Source organism: Podarcis filfolensis (assembly GCF_964270895.1).
Source record: "Podarcis filfolensis genome assembly, chromosome: 4".
Lineage (NCBI taxonomy): Eukaryota > Metazoa > Chordata > Lepidosauria > Squamata > Lacertidae > Podarcis > Podarcis filfolensis.
Window position 1 is genome coordinate 80,089,584 of NC_139607.1, and position 21,513 is coordinate 80,111,096.

Below are 21,513 nucleotides of genomic sequence, written 5' to 3' on the forward strand. Positions count from 1 at the left end.
GTTACATGGAAGAAAAAAAAAATACGAGGCATTACACTTACACTGTAAAACAAGAAAACCCTTAATAAAATATTAAAAAAAAAGAACCAGGAGGGGCTTGAAGTCTAAAGTTGTGGGTACGCAACCCATCAGAGGATGGTATAAAAGCCAGAGGAGGTGAGGGACCCACTGCCACTGCAACTGCTCCATAGGGCCCAGACCTGTGGATGGATGCCTAGAGGTTAGAACCCTTTGTTTATCTGAAGCACTGTGGAAGCTGCTGTGTTTCTCTTGCCAATAAAGAGTAGTTAACTATCTGATGTGTGACTTCCTTATCTGGGACTAGTTGGGATACCAGTGGACCAATTACCTACGTATTGGGAGGTGTTAATAATAATAATAATAATAATAATAATAATAATAATAATAATTAATACCCCACCCATCTGGCTGGGGTTCCCCAGCCCATTGTAGAGGGACACATATTTGGACTTTATGCAGCCTGCAGGATCTATAAGGCAAGATTATTTAGAAGATTTATAAAGCAGAATTCATACATTCCCAAGACTTTATGTGGGTTTGTGTCTGATAAATATTCCCATTAATTTCTATATCTGTGATTCACCAAGCACTAAGCATATGTTTAAATCCTATCCACTTCAAACTACATGGTAAAATGTTTTTGATTAATCCGGTTCTAAATGTACAGTTTGGATTGATGAAACCATTGTTCAGATATTAAAGGCATTGGCCACAATCCAAATAAGCATCCCCATCCCTGCAAGACAGACTTCCTCTTTGCTGGCAACAGAATGGGGAAGAGCCCTGGGGGCTCCCAGAGCACCATTTGGGAAAGCCAGCATGGAAGCATATGGGGATCTGGATTGCAGCCATTACTTTTAATTGCATTCATATATCCCCACTCTTTTTTCATACTCAGTGCTAGTATTGTCTTGGTCTGGCTGTCCATACATCATTCTTTTCTCCTTGGTTTTTCTCTTTGGCTATTAGTGATGTGGGATTTATATTTGCTTTGACCTGATAAAATGTTAATTATAGTTCTGACGCACTTGTTGAAAAGGTATAGAAACCATATGAGAATTAATCCACTATGCTAATATAACCATTAAATAAAAGAGCTAGGAGTAGCCAGGAAATCTTCTACTTGTTTTGTTCCTTAATACAAAAGAGCCTAAGAAACACCATCAGCCATGTTCTGTGAGCTTTGACCAAATAGGTTGCTTGCTTGAATTCATGACAGTGCAAATAAGACTGTCCATTTAGGTCTACCTTTCCTATTTGGACATGCTTCTTTGGGCAGCTGCTTATAAGCACTAGCTAGTGTATTTAAAAAATGTTTAGGGTTTTTTTTAAACCAAAGCCCCATTAATTTCAGTGCTAAGATTAAGCACATAAAAGTGTTTTACTCATGACATATACAATTTTCAATCTTCGTTTAGTTTAGTTTATTAGTCAACCGAAAAGGTTTAAACTTTCAAGAAACATTAACAACTTGGCACAAAACGTAATATAAAATAACAAGAAATCGTAAGACAGACCATCATTCTGGCCATCAGTCATTTGAACCTCCATAAAAGTGTTTGAGCCTGGTAGTGAATCTAAACACAGTAAGGACATTGTAATCAGAAAGTAATAACTTAATTGCCTGAGTGTCATCAACTCCCCTGACCTGAGTTTAGCAACCCCTCAAGCATGTTTTTTAATTGGCAGTGACACAGAACCATACAGCCTATAGGCATGTGCTGCTTTTGCAGTTCACTTTTGTACCGCCCTTCTATTAACTAGGCAAAATGTGAAAGTGGGGAAAGTTTGACATGGTTGCACTGTGAATGTTGTTTGTATTTACTATGGTTTTTGGCCCAAAGGCCCCCAAAGCAATGCCCAACATTCAATAAGAACAACATGGAAGGATGGCGCTTGCAATATTTTTGGCCTCTTGGGATTTTATAAGGATTGATTAAGTCCTGCAAGTACTCAAGATATGTTAAATCTTATATTTAAACACTGAATGTATTCTAACTTATTGCAATATGTTTATAAGATAAAGTTTTTCTATTTAAAAAGGAGTTTGATTCAGTCCTGCAAGCTGTAAATTTTAGAACATATAGATATACGTACAAACATCTTTCCTCACCAGATTTCATGAAAGGTTTCCACAACTAGTCAGTAGATTCTTACTGATATTTTATTATTTGGTGCTCACATGAGTGATGCCAGGATTTTTTTTGGGGGGGGGCAGGCCTTTTGTTAGGATGGAGGCAGAACCTCAGTTAGCTATGTATTTTTATTGATGTTTATTGATGGAGAGGCAGCTGCCCCTCCCTGCCCCCCTTGGCTATGCCCATAGGTGCTCATAAGAAGAAAGTAAACATCCACAAGTACAATATTTTGGTTGAAACCTGCTCTAGATAAGCAAAACTAACATTGAGCGCATTCCCGGTATGTATTTTTCACTAGGAATGGTATGTTAAGCAGACCTAGTAGTATCTTATAAAATACGAGTCAGAGGAGTTCCATTTGTTGTCTCACTTGGGCTATGTACACTTTAGCGGCTCAAAATGCAGTGCGGTTGCCCTCTCTCACCTGCTGCATTTCAACTCACATTCTTGCATTGCTGTACAAACCAGGGAGAGGGTGGGGATATATTCACTCGAAACCTAATTTGTTTCCCTACACCAAACTCCAATTCACTGAAGTTCTAATCTGCGCATGCACTGTAATTTGCACCTGCGCAATGACTGCCTGAAATAAATTCATGGAACAGGCTGAGTTGCAAAGAAGCAGCTCCTGATTCATAAGTTGATCTTTTAGCCACTAGCTACACCAGTTCCTGGGGATGCGGGTGGTGCTGTGGTCTAAACCACAGAGCATAGGGCTTGCCGATCAGAAGGTTGGTGGTTTGAATCCCCGTGACGGGGTGAGCTCCCGTTGTTCGGTCCCAGCTCCTGCCCACCTAGCAGTTTGAAAGCGTGTCAAGTGCAAGTAGATAAGTAGGTACCTGGCTCTGGCAGGAAGGTAAACGGCATTTCCGTGCGCTGCTCTGGTTCGCCAGAAGCGGCTTAGTCATGCTGTCCACATGACCCGGAAGCTGTCTGCGGACAAACGCTGGCTCCCTTGGCCTATAGAGCGAGATGAGCGCCACAACCCCAGAGTCGTCCGCGTCTGGACCTAATGGTCAGGGGTACCTTTACCTTTACCTTACACTAGTTCCTAGTCTTTTTCCCTGACCTCAATGGAACTCAAAACTGTTTAACTGCTTAGATCATGCCTACCTAATAAATGGTGGACTAAAGGAAGATTATGAAGTTGTTATAATGATACTAGCATACCACTTGAAATATTTAAAGAGCTTCACATACATTATCTTAAAAATTATTGTTACAACTCTGCAAGGTAGGCCTATATTATCCCCATATTGCGGATGGAAGGGGTAGATAGGGTCTGAGAGATAGTGGCTTTCCTACCACTGTCTAATGCCCACATAATAAAGAGGGATTCCAGACTCACAGCTCAGACTTCGACCAACTACACCACCTTTCAACAACTGCTTCTACCTGCAGTGACCACCAGCATGTAATTACACCCATTCGCATCATCAAACACACTTGACACCTTTTACAAAGGCAAATGGCTTTAATCCGAATCTGAAAGTGATCTAGCAGCAGTATAATTTTAGCCCTTCATTCCTTGGAAGTGCTCACATATCTGCATGACAGATGGATGCGTCAAACAGGAGCTGGCAACTTTTCTTCAAATACTTACATTTGGTGAGAGGAAGGCTTAATGAGAGAGAAAAAGGAAATGGTTATTGCAGGGTGGACAGAATGTTCTGACTAGCTGAGATGCTTAGCAGCACAAATGAATATCCAGAATGAACTGCAGAGATTTGCATCATTTGTGCTTTATGCCTCTAATGGCACCCTACCTGTACCCCCGTGTTTCCTGAGGGTGTGCCGCACAAGCGCCGGATGTATGTCACACAAAAAAAGTAATACTCTTCGTATTTGAATCATCTTTATAGGTGACTGCACATTATAATGCAAGTGGATTCTATGCCCATAAGGTGCCTCAATACATGCCAGGAAAACCCTGTGCAGCGTGGAGGCTGCAGTCTGCCCATATATGGGCTGAAACATCATCCCATATGAATATGCCAGGATTCTTCATGTTCAGCCCAGCCCAAGTAACTAGAAAATCCCAGAAGCAGGGGTGTTGCTGGGTACCATAAAGTTCCTATGGCACACATTTGCATATGCTAGTTTATATGAATAGATGCCTCTTGGTCACTTAAGATGGCTGGAGGATGGGGTTGTGCCAACAGTACACTTAGTGGTGTGCCCAATCACCTTATAAGGCAGTCTTTGCCAAAATGGGGAGGCCAAGGTTGGCAAGAGCTGCAGTAACCAAAGTAAACTATATTAAAAAATAAGTTTAAATGGAGGGAAGGCAGCAGAGAAGATGGGTCCCAGCAAAAGAAATATGAGCAGTGCTGTTTTTCTAGAAAAAGAGGTGCTGGAATTCACCATGAATGCCTATGTTGTTCCCTTATAACGGCAATGGTGCCCACCTGAGATGTGCCAGAACTGAGTTCTGGTGAGTTCCAGCTGAGAAAAAGTTCTGGATATGAGAATATGCAGATTAGCAAACACCACCCCTTTCCCCCTCCCTCATGTTGAGTCAATACCTGGAGGGAAGGTGAGAACAGGTCTATAATGGGCATAAGAGTATGCTGCCCATTTTAATCCAGGAAAATGTACTCTGTTGTTGTTGTTGTAAATGCTGTTGTATCCACCAGACATCCTGCCATTGAAAAGAAACTAATCTGCTTGCTTTTTTTGCTCAAGGAAAAAAAGGTCCCATTATACATAAGAAAACATGGCACATATTTTTGCGTTGTCCATTTTTGACCTGTCCTCTCTGCATCCACAAGGATTCAATGGTTTGTTACACACTTGAAGTCATTTGTGGAGATTGGCAGAAATCTGTTAAACAAAATAGGGTTTAAGAATATTACCCTGAATGACTGAATTCATGTGGCACTATTCCAAAACTGAATTGACTGTTTTTAGCATCCAGCGTCATCACAAAAATTTGTGGGCACCACCCCACAATAGGTGCAGGAGATTACCCTATTTAGGTTTGCAAATTATATTGCACTTGGGCCAAAGATGACTAAATTCTGAGGATGAATGTAAAGTGGTTAGGGACACAGTCTTCCTAACCAGTTAAAAAAATATGTATAAAATCACATTCTGATCTTCACGTTAACTAGTTGAGAAGAACAGCCGCATACATGCACACATATCCGCTTTCATACTTACATTCGCCAGCGTGGATTAGGAAAAAATACCACGCTATGGGGAATAAATCAAGCCACCCTCAGGAGGAACCTGTGTGGGGGGAAAGGATAAACCCACTTTTCATCTTGACTGTGAGTATAATGGTGATTTTGGAAAAGCACAGGCAACAAATTTGACTTTCTCTTTTAAATTTAAATCCAACACAAAGTGCCTTAAAGTGAAGAAAAAGGGAAAAGGCTATATTCCATCACAACAAAATTGTCAACTTTTCCCTTTTCTTGCGAGGAATCCTATTTGGAATAAAGGAATTTCCCTTAAAAAAGGGAAACGTTGACAGCTATGTATCACAATAACAATTGTTAACAGTTAACAATTACAAATGTTAACCTGCTGTATTTTGTATAAATGGGTTCCAAATTTCATTATACTTTTGCACAAACTTGATTTTCATGATTAAAACTTATTTCAGCATGACATTTTAAGAGTTATGTAATCTTCTCCGAATCAGATGAATTTGGCTGATGAACTTGGTTTTATCTGCTGGTGCTTATTCTATTTTCTCTTGTAGTCTGTTTCTTAAGTTGATACTTAGTGGGCTGTGTTCAAAGGTGGCTTTGCCTTCACAGAAAGCACTTCTACTTGCGCCATGTAGGCACCCAATTTTCACTGATACTTCTTACCTGCTGAACCCCGCTCCATGAAAAGCTCTTCCTGAGGGCAGGGAGACCCACTGAAACAATATAGGATATGGTGCAATGGGCTTCCGTAGGCAGGAAGCATGAGCAAAAAGTGCTTGAGTGGAAGCACTTTGCAGCAAGACAAAGCCACCACTGGATATGACCCAATATTTCTTAGTTTAAAATACAACACTTGTAGAGAGTGGGGAGAAGTGATTTTGGGCTGGCATGACCAGTTCAGCCGCACTGGGTGCCGGTGCCACATGACGTACCACAACAATGATGTAAAACAGAGAGCGAGAGGTGGGGGGGGGGCTGAATTTTAGTGTCGCACAGGGTACCGCTGAAATTTGAGAGCCCAAAGTTTCCCTGTGGGGAGGATTATTATTATTTCTTAGAACCTACCCTTCCCTTCATGAGAAAAATAAAAATTGGTAAGGGGAATATTGACGTTGTTGTAATTGTACTGGATGTTCTGCCAACTTCTGAGTTTTGGGTTGTGGTGGCCTATAAACAATACAATTGGTATTGGTATTCTGAAGTAGGAAGGTGTGCCTGTAAAGAAAGGCAAAATTAATTAAAATAAAATATTTGGCATGATTCTGGAATTTGGGGAAGTAATGGCCTCTCCGATTCCCGGATAGGGATGTGGGGTTCTCTATGTCTATCTCCTCTGCCCCCTCATTATGCTGGGGCGGAGAAGAATGTGAAGACACCTCAGGATCCCTTGTCCCCACAGAAAATAATTGGGAGGGTTGGCATGGCCTTGCCTCCTGCAGTTCTCAGAATTGTGCCTTTTATTTCATTATGTTTTGCATGTAGCTACAGACTGCTACAGGCCGAGGCGTTCTTCCTTTCCATCGTGTTCATACAAAAAGAAGAAGGGGAGGGGAACCAAAACAACCCAGGGGTGGTTACTATGCCAACAAATTACGGGAACTGGGTCTATGATTCCTGAAGGAAAGAAGGCTGCAAGTCTTTAAGATGGCAGAGGGAGGACAACAAAATTGAGAAGCGTGCTCGTTTCGTGCTTTCACACTCCGTTCCCAGTCCTGCCGCCGCCTACACTGGAGCGAGGCGAGGGAGGCAGGACTGGGAGCGAAAGAGGGAGGAGAGGTCGGCTCCGAGGCCGCTGATTGGCGGAGGAGACTGGCTGCTGGAAACAGCGAGGTGCACTCCGTACTCAGAATCCATTTAAAAAGCTCCAGATACCGACTGCACTTCGCCCAGGCTTAGGAAGGGTAAATATTAGTCACAGGACCCGAAAGCTTAGCTGGTGGTTTAGGGCTTGCGGGGGAGAGGAGAGGCTGAAACAGTAACTTTTGTTGATATGCTGCTGGGGAGGAAATAATTCGGGATCCGTTCCGTATTGCTGTGAGGAACTTGCAGGTGCCTGGGGTTTTCCCTGCCTTCTCCACAGACAGGTAAGAGAGGACTGTGGTGTTTGCCCACCTCTAACTTTTTTTTGCTTTTCTCCTGTTCTCTGGAAGTGTGTTGCAGCCGTTTAAAAGGTGAAGTGGGCTCACGGTGGCATGAGTCGTGGTTTGAGTGTGGCGATCAAGCTGCATCAGCCGGGTGTTTTTGCACTCAAACGCGTAGAGCTTTTTAAAAGTTGCAATAGTGTGCTTGTGCTGCTGCTGCTGCATCTACAGCGGAGATGGATAAAAACTGAAAGCCCGAGGGCGCTCACTGGAAAGCAAGTCTTCGTGTGCTCGGTTAGCAGGGCTCGAGGGAAGGTGTGTTGTGCGGGTGCTGAATCTTTACAACAAACACAAGTTTTATTTAAAAAACAAACCAACAGACCGAAAACTGGAAAGAGGCTTTAAAGGACTGAAGCAGACTTAGCTTGCAATGGTGCATTCGGGTCCAGATGCTTAATTTTGATCATTGATGCAGTTTGAAATCTGCCAAAGTTCGGAATTTATGGATATACGAGGAATATGGATTTGTATGTATGTCTGGGTGCCTGTGGCTACAATGCCATTACAGTACAGTACTCGCTTATTTGGGAGTAACAATTTGACACACACACAGTGGCGTAGCGTGGGGGGTGCAGGGGGGGCGGGCCGCACCGGGCGCAGCATCTGGGGTTAGGGCAAATCCACGGGTTAGGGGGCGCAAATCCACGGGTTAGGGGGCGCAAATCCACGGGTTAGGGGGCGCAAATTACTTGCCTTGCCCCGGGTGCTGACAACCCACGCTACACCACTGCACACACACAAACTCCTCCAGTGTTAATGAATCCGAGGCAGTCAAGGTGTTTAGTTAATGTATTCAGGATTAGGGTGCAATGTCTCTAGTAACTTCTAAAAAAACTAAATGGCATGTTCAATTACATGAGGAGAGTGTTATTTACTCAAGATTACCTTGATTTCATGGCCATAGGATGAATGGGCGGAAAGTGATTTGTGCAAATTTTATCTTCATGAATAACATAGGATTTGGATGACTGAATATTTATGATGTGGATTATCTGTATGTACTGTACCTACTTGATAAAAACTGAACACACCACCTGTGTGTTAGGCAAGCACTGATAATGTACATGCCCAGTATTCTCACTTCTCCTTTGACATTCATGTTTCATGTGGTGTTAAATTAGTGAAGTGGGGAGAATGGATTGGCCGATGAACAACAAAGTATAGTGGAACGTAAGAATATTGTTTAAACATGTTGCTGAGTTTTAAAACAGGGCAGATCCATTCAATAGTCTCCCTTCTATCCTCTAACTCCTCCCACCCACCTGTCTGCTCCTTCCTTCTTCTCCAAGCTAACTTCACAGCTCTTAGCTGAGCTTTCTGTTTAGGACAGGTACACATCATACATTTAAGGGACTACCCTGCTCTGGGACTGTAGTTTGTTAAGGGTTGTCACTGTAACTCTGTGAGGGGTGGACTACAGTTTCCAGGATTCTGTGGGGGTGGGAATGTACTTTAAATGTAAAGTGCTTATGCAGCCTCTGTACCATTAAGCAGGGCTCATGTGTCCTAAGAAATAACTGAAAATCTTTATTAAAAGCTTGAGATGTAATCCATGCAACCAGGCATCCTGCTTTTCCAGGCACATGTGCACGATATGTACAGTTCAATTTGTATAGGCCCTTGCTGACACTAACATAAACGTATGCAAGTTGGGAGCAGGGATAATGTATTTGACCCTGTTTCTCTCAAGTGTATGGCATGTTGGAGGTAAGGGGTGCCAGAATATCTTTTGGTGCAAGGCCCTCATGATTTTTAATTGGTGCTGTTCCCAATAAAACAGAACAGCTAGCAGGGCAAGACTGGTAAATATTCCCAGCTAATTCTACAAATTGCAATATTATTTATCCATGGTCAAGCTCTCCACATAAGAGGAATTGAGTGATGGGGCAGACAGTGCTCATGTGCTTTTGGGTAGTTCTCTTGTGAATTCTTAAGTTGATGAATGGGACAAGGACACAGCGGCTCCTTGCCACAGATCCTAGGTTTTTAATTTTATGTGGCATTTAGTGTGTGTGCGTGTATAGTTATTGTAAACCACTTTGATATTTTAAAAATGAAATTGCAGTATACAACTAATTAAACAAACAAACAAACAAAATAGAGGCCTGATGAAATTGGCAGGAGATGTTCTCTCGCCTTTCTCTTCCTGTCTTCAACCAGTCGTAACAACTGGGCCTCTTGGAGAGGAGGTTGGGCCTCCAGATTACTTCTCACCTCTCCTGCTTTCTACCGTGGTTCCTTAAAAGACATCATGACAGAGACCACAGAGCATTCTTTTGAAATTTTAGTGGTTTCACATATGTTAGTTGGCATAAGGCATGATGGTAAATGAAAGCTTGCTTTGTAGAAGTTGTTCAGGAACAGTTTATCCATGTGAAAGTATAACTCCAGCAAACCTGCCAGGGCCAGTTAGACCTTAGGTGATCTCCTGTGCAATTGTTGGCAGGCTATACAATGTTAGGCTGTTTGGGTCTACTGTAATTCTTGCATCCAATTTATTCAGGATTTCAGAAATCCTGTGAGCAATGTAGCTTTCTACTTGGGCCCAGTTTCTTTTCCCTTGCTATCAACAACCAAAGCTGGGTGCATTCGTTATGCTTCATAATGTACTACCTTTTCACTTTATCAGAGCCTGGAGGAATGTGCTGCCGAGGAGATACATTACTGTGTTTAAGACCTTATCTATTGATTTATATTTGGCTTGAATCTATTTGCCTTACTGAAATAATTAGGATACTAATTTTGTGCAGAAAAAGATTTTGCCAGGAGTATTCATTTAGATCAGGGGTGGGAAACCTATGATTCTTCAGATGTTGTTGGACTTGAGTTCCCATCAGCCACTGCCATTATGGCAAATGGTCAGAGATTATGGGAGTTGTAGTCTTAACAGCATCTGGAGGGCCACAAATTCCCCATCCCTGGTTGACCTGAATAAGGTATTAGTGAGGAGTAAGGGGTGAGGCAGCCTACATGTTACCACAAAGGCCTCTTCATTCCCAGTGAAGAACAGAAATTCCCAGTATCAGCCTCTGTGAAAGGCAGGCAAGAAGAGGCTTGGGGATTGGCTAAATGAGGTGTAGTTAGAACTTTCTCCAGTAGCATAGATATTCCTTGCCTCTGCTGCTACAGAATATGTTCCAAGAGGTACCCAACTTGTACATTCCCTCAGTTATCCCAGGCACAGGTCCACACTGTAAAGCTTTGTGTCTCAGCACTCTTTCTTTTAACCCTAGAGTCCCGTCCCATCCCCCACTAAAAATCCCCTGTTAAAACCGCAGCGAATGGCAATTCAGGAATTCAGGTTCTCCGCAGATTGCCATTTGCTCCAATTCAAGAAGTAAAGAGCAGGTTTTCGCAGGGAAAGCTCTAGAGTGAAAATCAGAGTGCGTGGAAATGCAGGATGTGGTTTGGAGGAAAGGTAAGTGTGGATAAGCCCTAAGATTCTAATTCAGGTTTATCGCTATCCAAACAACACCTGCCTTGTACATCTAGGATCAGATAGACTCAGGACTAGTCTTCACACACAACAGTTCTTGTAAGCGATGGATGGGTGAAAAGTTAGAGATCACCACACCTTTATAAGATGAAGAGATAAAGTTCATTACTGCTCATTATTTAGTAACTGGGAGGGGAGAGCGCCTACTTACAAATTAGGCCTGCTTTTCAAATCTCCTCAGCCCCTGTTTCTCCAAACATGAACATGGCCTCAAGGTGGAAGCTTTCTCTCCTTCTAACCAAGAAGCTGTGTTCCCACACTTCCCCTATGAATCTGACTTGTGTCTCAGAAAAATGTCACTGTGTCCCTTGAGTACAGGAAGAGGGGGCATTGTTTGCTCTCCCTTAGGATAATCCTGTTGATGCTCATGGCTATCACAACATTGTTCTCAACACTTGACTTTCCTCCATAGGAATAATCAGATACAAACCGTTATCTCTGTGCTAACATTAGATGTATGGTTTTATTTTCCAAAGAACCAGCATCTCAAAAAAATAGCTCTTGGCCAAGAGGTGGCCTGCACATATAAGGAAAATGCACATATAAGGAAATTTGACCAGGGCTGGAATGCTTAGGTAATTGACTTGCCAGTTAGCTCAGCTGGTTAGAGCATAGTGCTGACAATGCCAAGGTCACGGGTTTGATCCCCATGTGGGTGCATATTCCTGCATTACAGGGTGTTGGACTAGATGATCCACAGGGTCCCTTCCAACACTATGTTTCTATGATTCTCCTGGGACAAAATGCAACGCTAGACATTGGTGCAGACCCACCATAGAAACAGGAAGAAAAGGGGAATTAGGCTTACAATTGTAAACATACACACTGGATAGTAAGTCCCATTGGACAGAGTATGACTTGCTTTTAAATTAAATTTTAAAATAAATAAAAATGATCAACTGCTTGTTGGTTAAAAAAATTCTCGAACAAATATGCACAGGATTGTGCTGCACATTCAAAAAAAGGCAAACTCTTAAATGCTGCGGTGATGAGGTTTAATTGATCTTGGCAATCTATGTGATTATCCATACACAAAAACATATTCTAATCGTTGATCTGTCAGCATAAGGTGACAAAAGTCCAATTTTTGTAAGATTAATCAACCTGTCACACCTACGAGTAACACCTGAATCAGCACACGGTGCAGTAATAAGGGATCACTTTTCCCTACCTTTTTTGCTTGACTCCACTGAACCACCACTGCCCAGCTGTGTCAGGCATTTTGTTGAGAACTAAATTGGACCCTGCTGCCTTTAATAACGTTTTAATGGCTCAAGCCGTGTATATCCGGCTCCTTGTAGTGTTTTTAAAAGGTCCCCACCTAGCTTCGAATGAATGCTTCAACTTATAAAACAAAAGCTTGTGCGTGTGGGGTTGTTTTCAACTCTTTTTTAAAACGCCTAATGCAAAATTCACACTGGTTTCCCTAAAATAAAAATGAGCTTCTGGCGGCTTTTCTACACTTCAGACTTCTTTATACTCTGATTCTGGCAGTAATTATAAAGAAAATGTAGTCCTGTATATATATTTTTTAAAGAGCATCAACGTTCTGCCTATACTTTCCCATGTGAGGTGCAGTCTTAAAAATACCCAGAGATTCACAGGTCACCTTTTCTCTTTTATCCCATGGGAACCATCATAGGAACATATAAAGCTGCCTCATATGGTGACAGACCATTGGTTAATCTAGCTCAGTACTGCCTGCACTGACTGGAAGTTGGCTCTCCAGGATTTGACAGAGTTTTCTCTCATGCTCACCTGAAGATGCTGGGGAGTGAACCTGGGACCCTCTGCATTCAAAGCATAGATATAGACATAGAATTGTAGAGTTGGAAGCAATGCATGAATCTTTGGCCCAATGTGAGGCTCAAATCCACGACCCTGAGATAAAGAGTCTCATGCTCTACCGACTCAACAGACGCTTTTCAACTAAGCTACAATCCTCCCTATGGCCTATACCTCTGCTAAGTAATTTTTTTACTGTCCTACCCATTTTCACTGATCAGAGAAAAGAGAAGAACCCTGAAAAATATAGATAACTACTTTGTCTTTTGCTGCCCAGTACAGCCTGAAATATCATTCATATGTAGCAGTAGAAACATGCCAAGTCCATCTGAGAAGTAGGCGTCCTCCTACATCTGATGTCAGATACAGACAGCGCGTTCACAAGATTTCCTGTCCTTCAGGGCTGTGGTTCAATTAATTACTAAGTTGGGCAGGTATGAACCACTGCAGGACCATAAAGCTATGATTTAAACAAACAAGCAAACAAGCACGAAATATTTTCCCATATGTATATACTATATATGAACATTGGTTCTTAACATTCCATCCTACAGCATACATTTGAAGCTCATTTTAGGCATATGACTTGCCCCCAAAGAATCCTGGGGAACTCTAGTTTACCCCACTATAAGGAGTTAGGTGTCTTCTAGTAGGAAATGTTGTATGGACTGACTTGTCCGCGTAGAGTTAAAAAAAGAGAAAAACTGGAGAAAGAATGGTTGGATAATGACAAATTTAGGAAGGAAAGAACAGGGACCCCCAACTTTTTGGGCCCTGAGTACATCTAATAAACTCTTGTGGGCACCATAAAATACCCATTTCACAGAATTAAATCTGGTGATACACACACACACTCACATTTCTTGGGCACCTTGTGGGGGACTCCTGCTCTAAGATGTAGGCCCAAACATGCATGAGAGACATTGTATGAAGGTATCTGATAGGAGATAACTTTTCTTTTATAGAGAAAGTTTTGATACAGTAGAAAGGACACAGCATGGTATGGACTATTAACAGTTATCAACAGCACATTCAGGTGCAAACCAAATGCAAAACAGCTAATGCAGACTAATTTTCTATATGTCAGTCACAGAGAGTCCCACCAACAGAGCTGGGGAAGTTGTCATGTAGATGAATTGTTTCCAGCTCTTTTCCTTTTCTCTTTGCCCACTTTAATGCTGTATAATAGTTTTGTGTCCTGCTGTACTAGTGTGCATAATCACTAGCTGTTCAAACACTGGCCTCCACAGTTAAAAGGATCTTGCTGTCACAATCTGTACAACGCAACATGCAATGAGAAGCGTGGTTTACAAAAACGTAGATAAAGCTAACTCAAATTTTCAGTGTGAATCATTCAAACTATGTTGTTTTAGTACTGTTTTGGGTGTTTAGTACAATGTTGACAACATACAGTGGTACCTCGGGTTACAGACGCTTTGGGTTATGCATTTTCAGGTTATGGACCGCGGGAAACCCGGAAGTACCGGAAAGGGTTACTTCCGGGTTTCGCTGCTCATGCATGCACAGAAGCACCAAATAGTGTCACGCGCGTGCGCAGACGCAGCACTGCAGCTTACGAACGCTGCGGGTTGCAGACGTTTCTCCGTCACGGATTACGTCCGCAACCCGAGCTTCCACTGTATTTTCAGATTTAATGCTGAAAGGCTGTTTGCATTGACATTAGGGGAACATAAGGAGGTCAGACCAAAGACCTTTCTACTCCAAGATCATCTTGTTCTTGGCCAACCAGTTGCCCATGGGAAGCCTACAAGTAGCACCTATGTCAAATAGCACTTTACCTACTTGTGATTCCCAGAAACTGGTATTCAGAGGCATATTGCCTCTGACAATGGAGGGATGTGTGTGTATTCGATCAGTGAGAGAGTAATGGGAAAGAAAAGAAAGAAGAAACAAAGAATTGAAATTGTGATAAAATAGAGTATATAAGTAATCAGCAGTTTTCCATTAAATGTAAAAGTATTAACAAGACATTATACTTTTTATAAATAGATTCCAAATATAATTACATTTATCCATACACAATCTGTGTCTAAAAGCAATCTGTTGTATGTTACCAGAGTTGTCATGTCTTCTGTTCATTGATTGAAGGGGACCATGGTATTATCTTTCAAGTGAATTAATATCAGTCTTTTAGCAGAAGTAAGGGCGCAGAGAGTCTATCTACATTGAACTGTGGTCAAACCCCGTATAGTTGATATATAGTTTAAAACAATGTTATCCTCTGAAAATATTTTATATTTCCCCCCAAAACAATATTTATGCATCTTAGTACTTTTCTCGAAAAAGGTAAAACATAACCATCATGGCTAGTAGTCACTGAATTGTGTCCAAGTAAGGACTTTTAAAGTGTGAATGTCTTTAAATTAGGGCTTCAAACCTTGATTAACAGTACAAACCTATGCATGTTGACACAGCACTGTGATGAAATGGAGCTTACTCCCATAAAAGTGTGTGTGAAAAATAGATCTGTAGCCTAAAAGGCGAGATGCCTGAACAACTAAATGATCTTTCTTTGATGGACAGCTTTATTTTTAAATGCTAAAAGATGAAGATAATAGGTTTGTTTTAGGAACATGCAGAGGTTTGACACTGCTTAATGTACAAAAATACTACTCTTCTGCACATGTATACTTCCCGAAAGGTGTTTGCATTAGCCAGAGCTCCCTTAATGAGTTCCATTGTAGTTAAGAAAGATTGTCTATCACTGAATGATATGCCGCTTACAAGTGAGTATGAGTGTTAATGAAAGGCAGATTGGAACAGATGGTCTGTGCAATACAAAAAGTGCCACCTTATCTGCACGAAGTTGTTCTTGCTGGCAAGCAGCGCCAGTTTAGGGAGGAAAATACATGCATCATTACCAAGTATTACATGCCTCGCTTGATGAGAGCACAGTATTGCCTTGAAAGTTCTGTTTTGACTAGGGAGGAAAAACAATAGCTTCTGCAAATCTTGCAATGTGACCTCAAGGTAAGCATAATTTTCCTGGAACTGATGCATAAACAGATTTTCTGCAGTTTTGCATAAGCGGAGTTTTGCATTGTATATGATGACCCAAATTCTGCAGCAGGTATCTTCCATTTTCAGTTTAGCGCCACAGGTTTCAAGAGCTTTCTGAAACTATATAGGAATACAAGATATAGGCAACTACATCAATATTGTTCAGGTATTTGAAGCACTCACTACTTTATTAGAGAAGTAACAAAGAGCAATGTTAATCATGCTAATTACTATGGTCTCCCAGAAAACTCCAGAATCCAGTCCTTTCTAGAAGCATGTCAGATATGATTTGTGAGCCCCTTCGTCTCCCAACAGCACATACTATTGACAAAAGAGTCATCCTGACTTCTGGAATGTTGTCACCTGTGTGGGATTGCCACCTTTTGTTTACAAAAATAATGGCATCTAAGATGGAATGCATCAGAGCATGTGTAAAATTCCTTTGCAATAGATAAACAAGCTTTCAAAAAGACAAAAGTGTCTCTGAGCATGTGCAGATTGCATTTCATTTGCAGAGACCTGTCAAGAAACTGGTGTCTTATGCTTCAGCTGCCAACAGAGAATGGTAGTAGTGACCCATCAGACACAAAACTGCCTGAGAAGTGGCCTTGGATGACCTAGCAGGCAGGCAGTATCAGCAAATTTCACATATAGGAGTGAGATCGAAGAGGAGTCTGGGTCAGGGATGGGGAACTTACAACCCTCCAGGTATTACTGGACTCCAGCTTGCATCAGTCCCAGCCAACATGGCAAATAGTCATGGATGGTGGGAGTTGGAGTCCAGCAACACCTGGTGGGTGGGTGACATGTGTTCCCCACCAGAGCCTAGGAGGGTGTCTGCCATCTGTCCTCTGTCTCTGTGTAATTGAGTTCCGCAGAAACTGCAAGCTTATTCCATGCTGTGATAGAAAAAGCAACTGGTCATCTTTCCCAGCATAGAAAAGAGAGTGCATAGAAAGAGTGCTTACTTTCTTGCTGTTTAGAAGCACCATGACATAAGGTGGTTAATGCTTACTTGAGTAAATAATTATTAGGCTATTAGTTAAATTGGCCTCAGAGGGCCAAGGGCTACCAGTGAGAAACCCAATATCATGGAGCATTAGTTCTTCCCATTGAGCCACATTCTAGCTTCCAGAGTAATGGTGGTGTTAATTAAAAGGGGAACCTTTCTATGGATTTTAAGGTGCAAACTAATGAAGTGTTATAAGAGGGTGCCAACCTTACTACTGTGATAGAATACTATGTTTGACAGCTGTGTGCAGTGTTGTGAACTGATCTCTACTGAGAAAATTTTCAGATCTTATTCCTGAGGCTACTATTGTAGCTTTATGAGAAAACTCTTAAGTCCCCAAAAATGTTTGCACACAGCAAAGAAGGAATATTTTTTACTTCTTAAGCATACAGACATACAAACATTTGTAACATCTACTGAACTTTGCTCATTTGTTGTGACTAGTACTCTTAAACAGTTTATGATTAAAGTTAAGCATAAATGTGAATGTAACTACAATACTTCCCCTTCAGTGTTTAGTATTGGGCTGCTATTATTATTATTATTATTATTATTATTGTTATTGTTATTGTTATTGTTATTATTATTTACCTTTTTTCTCAGATGGGACTCAAGAACTGCTAAAAACCTAGAAAAAATTCATTAAAAACAATTAAGCATGTTTTTATATATGTATGTAGAATAAAACTACATACATATATAAAATCTATTAAAACCATACTAGTAAAAACAGCACTGCACCAGACTACCTACACACCATACATTTAAAGCACATTATTCCCCCTCCTCCAAGAATTGTGGGAGCTGTAGTTTGCTAAAGGTGCTGGGAATTGTAGCTTTGAGAAGTAACCTAGAGTTCCCATGTTCTTTGCAGGATGTCTGTGCTTTAAATGTATGTCTTTTAAAACCAGACAAACCTTTTTTGTTCAAACCAGTGTCTAAGACTCTTTTGGACACACCCCAACCTGGGCTAGCTCCCAAAGAGGATTGTCTGTACTGTGTTTGCAGGTACTTCTGAGAAGAAATATTCTTTTTGTAGGCTGTTATCAGACACTACTTTGTCCACAGAGAGCCTCAAATTGGTCTCTTGGTGGCATGTAATAGATAGAGAGCCTTTTGTTAAGACAAGGCTCCACAACAGTGGGCCAAAGTCTTGCCTTCCTCACTCAGTCATCTAAGTAGTGCTATCAGATACCGCTAGACTACTCTGTTTATAAAAAGGAAGGCTAGGCTTAGCTCTCCACAACTGCTTGTTGTCATACAGAATAAGTGACAAGAACATTTGTTGTTATTACAAGTTGTTGTCTTAATTAACAAATTTCCCCAGTAAATTTGAGGAGTAGAGGGTTTCGTAGTTAAAGCTATTCCAATTAGGATTTTAGCCTTCTTTTAAAGTCCTTGGAGGGGCAGTACTTTGCTACCTTGCCTAAATATTTCTGCAGCATCCCCCAAGTGTTTATCTTTCATCTGTCTCAGCAGTTAAATCCCACAGCTGTTAAGATGAGAAGATAAAGGATGTTATTAAAAATGGGAGAGCAGCACATTGCACATAATCAGATGTATCTAGGAAAAATGAAAATAGCACATGTAAGCAGTTGCAAGCCAGGCAGAGAGGAGCAAATAGGTGTTGGAGTATTGGAGAACAAGGATCGTCAGGTCCCATTCCTTTTGTAAGTATTTATTTGTCAAAACCATGAGCCGTAACAGGTCCAAACCTATAAAAATAAACTGCGTTTACCATTCCCTAGCCATGCTACCATTCCATAAACCATACTATCATGTACCACAAGAAAACCAAAGTCTGTGATTCTGTTAGGAAGTAAGTGTTCTAATATTGAGAACTGAAACTGTAGGACAGTTGTCTTGTTGAAATAAAAAGACCATATAAAATCATTGCCCTCAAAGAAGACTTGTTTGTCAGGATGAAAGATGCAGTTACCACACAAGAAGAGCCTGCTGGGTCAGGTCCCATCTAATTCAGCATCTGAGCATAACAGTACTTTCCCATCCTGCCGTTTTCAGGAACTGATATTCAGAAGTGGAAGTAGAACATAGTGTCATGAGTTTGTGGATGCTAGACATCCTAAATTCCTGGATTCAGTAAATGTCAGTATTTAATCAATGCTTGGAGTGTTATCTTGGTGCCATTTCATTATCTAATGAAATCCTAACAAAGGCTATTTCTCCACTTAGAAGTTAAACTTCTATATTTATTTCTTCATTGAATGAATGAGTTTGTGGAACCGATTCCCATCTGCTTTAGGAAATATATTGCATCGTTTCACCTCCTTAATCCGCATGTCCCAGAGAGAAGTCAACTCTTTGTAGAGGAAACCAACCACTTCGACATCAGAGTTGGCCTTTGGTATTCTGGCTCCTTGGTCTGTTAATGGTAGACTTAGTACTTTGTTCCAACTTTAGATAGAAAACAACCCATCAAAGCAACAGCAAGAAAATCTCTAGTGGTCTCATGCTAAAACATTCTCCCCAGTTAGAATCTTCGCTAGGGTAATTTGTCACACAACCATGAGAAAAGGTACCAAGAGGCAAGGCAATGTCTCCTCAGTTTGTTTGGGTACTACTGTTTCCCCCATCATCACTTAAGAGACTGGTTGGCCCATTCAAACTGGTCTAGTAGTTGGGTGGCCTTAATTCTCAGGTGTCTGTGGAGTTCTTTTGGAAGGGTTGACTGAAAATGGACCTGGCTAGGATCTCTTGTAATTCCTATCCAACTAAGCAATTTTTCCAGCTCATTCACACTCCTACAGCAACAATGCCAGAGCGCAAGTGGAGAAGGTCCAAGGTTCAATCTCTAGTATTTCCAGATAAAAGGATACGGTAGCAAGTTGTGGGAAATACTTTTCTGCCTAAGATCCTAGAAAGCCATTCCCGGTCTGAGTAGGCTTTACTGGGCTAGGTGGACAAGTAGTCTAGAAGGCAGCTTCTTATATTCTCTATGTAGCTCTTCATAATTAGTAGATAATTCCATCCCTGCCTGAGCCACTCACAACTTGCATAATATTTAACTAGGCATCTGGAGGCAACAAATCCCTTTAATTAAATGAATTGGTTGGTTCACCCCCTCCTTTCCTGTGGATTTAATTTAATGTGTACAACAATGTGTTCTGTCTTCTCGTATGTGATACTAGCGTAAAAATAATAATTTATGAAATAGAATCCTAAATTTGCTGGGCTTCACCTTTGTTTGTTTTGGATGTTGCGATTTTGTAAGTATATATTTAACTTGGTGATCTAATACACCGGTTTGCACTAATGTGTTACGCATTAACTCAGGTTTCACATTTATGCAGGGCTACTGCTAGAAAGACAGGCTCTCGACTCCTGTGTCCTCATCACCTTGAAAGTTTCAGCCAGCGAATACCCAGGCAACGGCGAGCATTTAATGATCAGAAGCCAAACAAAACAAAATTTGTGCTCCCAGTGGAGAAGGGTTCATTTTGCAGCTGTGAGATACTTCCATGTCCTGGGGAAATCAGTAGACTTTCACTCTACTGCTGTCTTGAAAATTTAAAAAATGTTAAGTAGAGCATAACTTAATGACTTTCAGAGCTTTACTATTTTCTTCTCAGTCATTCTGTTTTAATTTCTTTCTTTTATACTTTTTCTAGCAGTGTGGGGTTTGGGTTTTGTTTTGTTTTGTTTTTTAGCTATGCATGTGCCAAAGTTCTGCTTTCGGGTGGGGGGGGGCGTGCTTTGGAGTTACCATTCTTGCCCCTGTTTCTAGGGAGAAGCTTGCAAATGTCTCCCTTTCAGGCTTTCCTGGCAATAGGCGTCTCTTGGGCTATGTGTGCAGAACGGCTTTATATATGCCAAGTTTCAGCTTCCTGGATGCTCTGGTTGTGTTGTGCAAAAGTCAGAGGTTCCTGCATACACTGTCACTTCCCACACGCATCTCTCTGTCCTCCATCCAGCCAAGCAAGAGGCAGAACCACAGTGCAAGGACATATTCCAGCCGGCAAGAGCACTCAGGGAGGATATAGTGCTGGGCCACTGCAGCATGGGGAGAGGGGGCTTGGCCTGGAAAGCAGTGTGACCTGGGATGAGTCCCAGGGGCCAGACAGAAAGCCCTAGAGGGCCACATTTGACTCTGAGCCTGGGATTCTCCACACATGTGTGTTGAGTGCATGTACGTCATCCAACAATATCATGTGCAATATATAATTGCTCACCCGGTATGGAGAAGGCTCTTTTGCCTTTTGACAGCCGCATGATAATTCCTACTGAAGAACCTTTCCCCCAGCATGGGTATGCAGTGATGGGGAGAGCTTCTGCTAAATGATGCCCAGTTGGTAGCTCTTAAAAGCTCACATCCAATTCTAAGGAGGAAAAATGGCAGTAGCAGCCCCCCAAATTCATTTCCTTTAATGTTGTGAAAAAGTGTATGTGTGGATTGAACTGAGGACTGGTTTAATGCAAGTTCACTCATTACAGTGGTACCTCGGGTTAAGAAACTGTTCTTAACCTGAGGTACCACTTTAGCTAATGGGGCCTCCTGCTGCCACTGCGCCGCCAGAGCACAATTTCTGTTCTCATCCTGAAGCAAAGTTCTTAACCTGAAGTACTATTTCTGGGTTAGCGGAGTTTGTAACCTAAAGCATCTGTAACCTGAAGCGTTTGTAACCCGAGGTACCACTGTACAGTCATACCTCAGGTTAAATATGCTTCAGGATGAATATTTTCGGGTTGCGCTCCACGGTGACCCAGAAGTAATGGAGCGTGT

The 21,513-nt window shown here is 41.6% G+C and overlaps 1 protein-coding gene across 9 annotated transcripts in view; it reads left to right on the forward strand.

Moving 5' to 3' along the window:
- SPATA13 (spermatogenesis associated 13) overlaps positions 1-21,513 on the forward strand; it is a 102,625-nt gene that overhangs the window by 15,519 nt on the left and 65,593 nt on the right. The window contains exon 1 of one of the 9 annotated variants that reach the window (XR_014546984.1): positions 7,006-7,401. The exons of 3 other annotated variants lie outside the window; for them this stretch is intronic. The gene's annotated coding sequence lies outside the window, so the exon portion shown is untranslated. Of the gene's footprint in view, positions 1-7,005; positions 7,402-21,513 lie in introns of those variants that run through there. 5 more of the 9 variants (XM_083608995.1, XM_083608999.1, XM_083608993.1 and 2 more) reach the window with 5 other exon arrangements.